The sequence below is a fragment of the Tachyglossus aculeatus genome, chromosome 15, assembly GCF_015852505.1.
Source record: "Tachyglossus aculeatus isolate mTacAcu1 chromosome 15, mTacAcu1.pri, whole genome shotgun sequence".
NCBI classification, from domain to species: Eukaryota; Metazoa; Chordata; class Mammalia; order Monotremata; family Tachyglossidae; genus Tachyglossus; species Tachyglossus aculeatus.
The window spans coordinates 7,889,761-7,897,070 of record NC_052080.1 but is presented as its reverse complement, the minus strand read 5'-3'; the positions used below and the strand labels follow the sequence as shown (position 1 = coordinate 7,897,070).

The 7,310-nt window shown below is 42.9% G+C and overlaps 1 long non-coding RNA gene across 1 annotated transcript in view; it reads right to left on the bottom strand.

Moving 5' to 3' along the window:
- Positions 1 to 1,224: 1,224 nt before the first annotated feature.
- Positions 1,225 to 7,310, bottom strand: part of LOC119937492 — a 49,849-nt gene continuing 43,763 nt past the window's right edge. Inside the window, exon 3 of the long non-coding RNA XR_005454129.1 lies at positions 1,225 to 1,350. This is a non-coding gene — a long non-coding RNA (uncharacterized LOC119937492). The remainder of the gene's footprint in view (positions 1,351 to 7,310) is intronic.

Genomic DNA, 7,310 nt, shown 5'->3' with positions numbered 1-7,310 from the left:
TAGGTAAACAGAATTCAAAGCTGAAATGGCCTTCTAATATCCCTGCCAGGAGCCTAAATGTCTCCAGGTTGTATACGAGTATAATAATAATAATAATAGTATTTGTTAAGTGTTTACTATGTGCAAAGCACTGTTCTAGGCGCTGGGGGAATACAGGGTGATCAGGTTGTCCCACATGGGGTTCACAGTCTTCATCCCCATTTGACAGATGAGGGAACTGAGGCACAGAGAAGTTAAGTGACGTGGATTTGAACCCACGACTTCTGACTCCAAAGCCCGTGCCCTTTCCACTGAACCCGCTGTTTCTCTGTATGACAGAGTATCTGTCTTACAGATTCAAGAAACATGTTATTGGTGGTAAGACTGTGCATGTGAGCGGTAATGTAGATGTAACCAAAAAGATCTATACAATCAATTCTCCAAAAGCACAGAGGGTTGCATACTGGAAGAGCACTGTGTTAAGCAGCTGACAGTGTAGTACACAAACTCAGACCAACTCTACACGCATGCGCATAACTGTGACTTCCAACATCACAATGCATTCTATTCAGACCCACTGCATGTTGTTGGAAGAACATTCCCTGATTCCCTAACCATGATGGCTCCAGAGTGCACAGTGATAGCATGTACTAAGGGAAAACTGGTGGCACCTGATTGCTCCAGGATGCCCATAAAGATTGTCTTCTATTGCGCTACTGCATTTATCATCTGCAGTGCCAGGAGCTCTTTCACGTCTCCGTCTTGCAACTGGGACCTCTCCAAAGTCTCCGCTTTGAAAAATACCACCCATTCCTAGTCTTCCTGTACATATTTATTACATATGTACACATTGTACATATTTATTACTCTATTTATTTATTTATTTTACTTGTACAATAAATATGTACACATTGTACACATTTATTACTCTATTTATTTATTTATTTTACTTGTACATATCTATTCTATTTATTTTATTTTGTTAGTATGTTTGGTTTTGTTCTCTGTCTCCCCCTTTTAGACTGTGAGCCCACTGTCAGGTAGGGACTGTCTCTATGTGTTGCCAATTTGTACTTCCCAAGCGCTTAGTACAGTGCTCTGCACATAGTAAGTGCTCAATACGATTGATTGATTGATTGATTCCTGCTCCTACTGTCTCTGAGGAGTCCTCCAGTTGTGTCACATAATTGTAGGTTTCGTCAGTCCTCCTACCTTATAGGAGCTCACCACAGAGCACCTGGGGTCTTCATTCTCTTCACGGCTGCTGACCGTTCAACGAAACTGTGTTGCTGGGAGGGTCAGTTAGATGCTGGTATAGTACCGTGATTCAGAGCCTCCAGTAGCCACTACAAATGAGTCTGCCCAAAGATCCTGAAACACAAAAGAGAGAGTGCTCTTATAGCATTCAAATCATGCGTGCCTATTAGTAATCGGGTCAAAACTGATGCTTTGCAATTTGCTGTAAATGGGAAATGTGACCCTGATGAAAAGAGGCCTTCTCCCACCACAGAGGCCATTGGGAATCCCTTCAGCCCCTGCTTCTCTAGCCAGGGTGGTGAGGAAGCAGTGGCAGCATGAGACACCGTCCAACTTTCAAAACGTGGAGAAAGTTGTGGCTGCTGCCCTGACTGTGGCTGGTGAACGGTCAGCTGTGAAGACCCCAAAAGTCTTTTCTAACTCCAGTGCCTTTGCCCTCTTCTATTTATTACTGTCCTTGACTTGCATGGTGTTCTGGGCTTTTTACTGTTTCATTCTTCCTTATGTGCCCAGGGCCCGTCCCCTCTCCCATCCCTTTTTCTCAGATGGTGAGCCCTTTGAGGGTCAGGAAGTGTTTTCACTTGTGCATTTTTTTCCCCAGTGCTTAGTACAGCACTCTGAATGCAGTAGGGATGTAATAAATATCATTTCTACTACACTGATGAAAATGCTCTGGCAATTGGGGTGATGGCAGTGTCCACCTATATCTCAGAGTTTTAAAGGAGGTTGAATACGCCAATGGTGCCATGGTCTTTGTTTGGCCTGAAGCCTGCTGATAAACCACCAGTGTTCTGGCTTAGGCCTAAGCCACCAACAGATTTTCCTCTAGCTTTGACAACGTCAAATTTTGGGTCCCAAGAACATGAAGTCAGAACTAACAAACTGAATAGAGCGTGGGCCTGGGAGTTAGAAGGTCATGAGTCATAACCCCGGCTCTGCCACTTGTCTGCTGTGTGACCTTGGGCAAGTCACTTCACTTCTCTGGGCCTCAATTACCTCATCTGTAAAATGGGGATTAAGACTGTGAGTCCCACGTGGGACAACCTACCTTAAATCTACCCCAGCACTTAGAACAGTGCCTGGCACATGGTAAGCACTTAACAAATACCATAATTATTATTATTACTATTAATGAGAGTACTGTGTACTGACAATCTCAAGGTCAATTTGAGGAGGAGAGTGGAATCCCCCCAAAATGAGTCTGCCCAAAGATTGTGAAAATATGACAGAGCTTTAAAAGCATACACATTAGGACTTTCTGGCCAACTATACTTAGCAATCAAGTCAGAACCAATGCATAACGGCATTACTATAGCATCAGAAAAATAGAGCAGGGCCACCTATATTCGTAGAGTTCCATTTGATAGGTAACTGTAGGCAAATTCAAATCCTCACACATTAAAATCTGCAGGTGGAACTGCCTAGAATATCACTGAAAGAATTATACAAGTATAATTAAGAGAGCAGACATGATTGGCAAAAGGACATTTCTTCAATTTTCAATCACCTAACCCAAACCGAGATTCTTGGAAAATAAGTTCAGGGGAAAACTAAGGAGAGCATACCAAGAAGTGGCTTAGATGGTAAATGCCTTTGAACTACCCTTTTGAGAATGTAAATAGGAGCCAGAAGCAGGAATTATGCAGTACGATTGCAAGCGGCCGCTGGTGGGGTTTGGATAGCTCAAAAAAAAATTATACAAGTAGATTGCAGAAGTCCTTTGGACAAATTCAGATTTGCCCACTCTTCTTTATAGAAGACTGATGTGTTAACTCATAGACTTTTCAAGCTTCTTCAGACAAGTACAGAAGTATAAGGATATGATACATCCTGGTAGTCATGAAGCTAATTCACATCACTGACCTTATAATTCAAAGACGACGCAACAAACATCATTACCTCGTGGGCCTGACTAAAGACGCCTGACACGTATGAGCAGAAAAGTACACTTATGGAAAGCACGGAGGTAAGAATGATCTGTCTAGACATGCTTCTACTGTGTATGGGCCCTGGAAAATTTTATTCATAGACTGTTGTAAAATAGATGGGATTATAAACAGCATGTCCACTAAGAAGTACAGGGCAAAATTATCAAGTGTGCAAACTTTTTCACCCTGAGCTCTAAGTTTATCCACTTTCTTCAGCAATTGGATTATACCCTCATCTAGGGTCAGCTATAGACAATACAACTTGTACCCTTTACCCCAAGGCAGCCACTAAAACTTTCCTCTGATACTTCAGCAGCTATCATATCTGACATATTTCTCTCTTTTTCCTCCTTGACTTTTCTTTCCTTTCCCCCTGCCTTTCTTGCCTTGCCTTCTTTCTCCCTCACTCACTGTCTTAAATGCCAACCACACTGGGGATGACCACAATACCTATCTTTGAGAGAGGCCAGAGCCCCAGGCCCTATGCAGACAGCACACCATAGTGGCTAGAGCATGGGCCCGGGAGTCCGAAGGCCATGGATTCTAATCCTGGCTCCATCATTTGTCTAATGTGTGACCTTAGACAAGTCACTTCACTTCTCTGTGCCTCTGTTACTTCATCGGTAAAATGGGGATTGAGACTGTGAGCCCCATGTGAGACAGGGACTGTGTCCAACTTGATTTGCTGGTATCCAACCCCATGCTTAGTACAGTGCCGGCGCCTAGTAAGTGCTTAACAAAGACCACAGTTATTATTATTACAACTACACTAGCATCGCTCTACTCAGATGAGAACTTGCTGCTGTTCCACAATGGGTAAAGAGTTTAGGAAATACTGTCACCCAGCATTTTTTAGCTACTCTGAGGCCTCTGGCAGAATACGTATATCCCATCTTTCCACTCTAGCAACCCAGTAGTGCCTTCCAATTGCAGGGAGGCAGAGCAACATGCGGATTTTATGCTTGCAACCCAGGTTAAACAAATGCCATTTATTTAGGAGACAAAAAAGGTAACTTCCTCATTCACACAAAGCAAATGTTCTATCAAATGAAAGGATTTGGCATTTGGATGTTCTTTTCCCAAAGCACTGGAGACCAGATTCTTCCATTACAATGAATTTCCTGGTTTATCCATCTCCTCATCTCATCTTTACCAATCAGTGTATCATTATGGAGCATTATACTAAAGTAGCAGGATTTAGAACACCCATGAAAATCCTCAGGTGTGCGGAGGGAAGCTCAGGGGCTGGTTGAGTCAAGCTTCAGTGATCTTCAGATGTATACTAAAACCTATAGGTAGAGCACTAAAAAAATTCGCTAAAAAATGTCTGCACTGATCGGTTGATGTCTTTGCGTGTGCAGTTCCAGGGCCATATTTTATGGGACCATCTGTAGGTCTGACTGAAAGATATGCAGTGGTCCTTGAATCCTAGGCCTCCTCCAAGTGATCTGAGAAGCTCTTCTCATCTTAAAAAGGGGGAAGTGGCACGGTACCTTAGTGTTCATCTGGATGTAGATTATTTTAATCATGAAACTGGCTTTAGAAAAATACTGTAGAGAAAAATTCTAAAAGAAGAGCACCATCTTTTGCAAGCTGGGTGATAAAGAGAAAGCTGACTGGACTTAAGATGTCCAGATATGGCTTTTCAAGTCTCTCCTGATACGGTGCAGTGTTCAAGTAAAATGTCTTCTAAGCATGCTGATAACATTGCTGTTACACTCCCAAAATACCCAGTGCCTACATTCCCATTCTTCAAAGCGTACTTTGCCAGGAAACAGAATTCTAGACAGAGCTTAATTTCCAGGAAAAAGAAAGCAAAGAACAAGTAAAAAAATGTTATCTAGACTTCTAGGACTGGGTTACTAGAGTCCCTTGAGAATCAACTTCTAAAGGAAATATTTTCATTTCGCTCCCCAAGCCAACTCCCAAACTTCTGAAAGAATAAACAAGAATTGAACTTGTGAGCTTAAAACTTTTCAGCATCAGGAACAGGGGAGAATAGGCACTGCAACTTTAAAGGAACTGGAAACACTGATTTGAGGGGACCAGGAATATTTAAATGGCTGGGAAAGTGCACAATGGAGAACAACGGAAATGCTGTGAGTAGTGCGTGTTTGGAACAGGCGCTGGCTGAAGGGCCAGAAATCTCTAAAGGAAATGGCTTGGAAGATAGGAGGATATTCATTAATTTATTCAATCGTATTTATTGAGTGCTTACTGTGTGCAGAGCACTGTACTAAGCGCTTGGGATGTACAAGTTGGCAACATATAGAGACGGTCCCTACCCAACAGTGGGCTCACAGTCTAGGATATGCTTAGAATCTGACGGTGACAAGATGATCGGCTAAGACTTGTCCACCAAATTCAAGATTTGAATAGCTCTTGGGATGAAAAATTGTCCTACGGAAGGCTCCAAAGCCGCTCAAGGTCCTAAGTTGGCAGGAACCACAACCACACTACGAAACAAGCTGACAAACTCAGGAATTAGACTGCAGACTTGTTAAAAGCAGGGAATAGATGTTGGGTTCCTTGATGTCTCTACTGTATTCTCCAAAGTGCTTAGTACAGTGCTTTACACTAAGTTGAATCTCAATAAATACCACGGATTTTTTTATGGTACTTTTTAAGCACTTGCTATACATCAAGCACTGTTCTAAACACCAAGATGGATACAAGTTAATCACTGTCTGAATCACTGATTGAAAGAGACAATTATCCTGTTAATTTACTGAGGTCAAAATGTGGGGTTCGAGGCCCAAATGAGCGTGCTTCATTGTCTCCACATCCCCAATTTACTAATTGCTTAGGTCTCAAATTTACTCTAAGCAAATCTGGGGCCCTCAAAATTGGGAAGGCAAGAGGGAGAAGGAAACAAATTCAGGGTTAAAGATGCAAGGAGCCAAGAAGGGAATTCCAGCTGCTGGGAACCTTGAGTGGAGGGGATGCACAGTGGAAAAATGACAGCAGCAAAGCACACAGGTGCTCTAAGTGTCACAATGCTGAGGTCTGGGAAGAAAATTCAAGTAAGATTTTTCTCCACGGAAATGATGAAAGATCCTCCATACACAAAGGTCTTCGTTTTTTTCCAGATTATGCCTCGCCTCTTCTGAGAACAGATTCAGAAGTTGGGCTGAGCAAGATCTTCTGTATCCTCCCCTAAAGAAAGCAATCGCCCCCGGCCCCACTCAGCTTCTCCTCCCTGGTGAAAAGAGATCTACAGTGTTGCACATGTGCTCGTCATTAGAGTCTCTTTGTTCCCTTTGGAAATTCCTCAAGGATTTGAACTGAAACTTTAATAGGCTTTCCTCATCCCTGGCCCCACCTCTAGAGGAGTCTTCTTGGAAGCCATGAGGCTGTGAAGATATTTTATCATTAGTTTGGGATTGCTAAGTCGTTGGGAAATTAGAAGAAGACGGTTTGCTCTTTTATCCATCCCAACTCCTCAACCATAAGCATGTGTGTGGGGAGGAACTCCTATTCAAGAACAGAGCCTTTGGTTTACAACTCTATTACTCCCAGCTTGCATCTGTCTGTGCGGTTACAGAGAAAGAGGGGGTGGGGGGCGTCCAGCAGACAGAAATTCGCTTGTCTTTCCACAGTACCCAAGTGTGAAATTCTCTGGCGGTTCCAGCACAGCATAGATTGGTGACTGTTCACTGGATAATTCACAGATGTGATCAAATCAGTGAACACCCAGTTAAGGTAGTCAGATTATTTTGTCCTCTGGGGCTTGAAAAGGAACTTTTCTTTCATTTTTTTACTTTCTCTGGTACTAGCTGAAAAACGAGGGCTCCAGAAAACCCCAGAAGACAGGTTGCCAGTGTTATTTGCGAAGGTCCATGCCCATTACAAGATGCTACTTGGCATCTGCACCCATTAAATTCATAGCTGCATCCACAAGGAAGTAGAACGAGAGAGAGAGACAGAGAGAGAGAGAAGGAGTAAACTAATGCTGTGCCTGTTTGTTTCATGTGGTACAGTTACTGCTCCTTACTGCTCTAACAGCTGTGGGTTTTCTCTCACCAGATGGTAAAGCTGGTTTTCTCCATTCTCTGTATTTTCTCAATTGCAGCCACAACTTCACTGGTCATTGGCTTTTGGGGTTCACTTGACTTTAAGTCAAGCCTTCTCCCCTCCTCTTTCTCT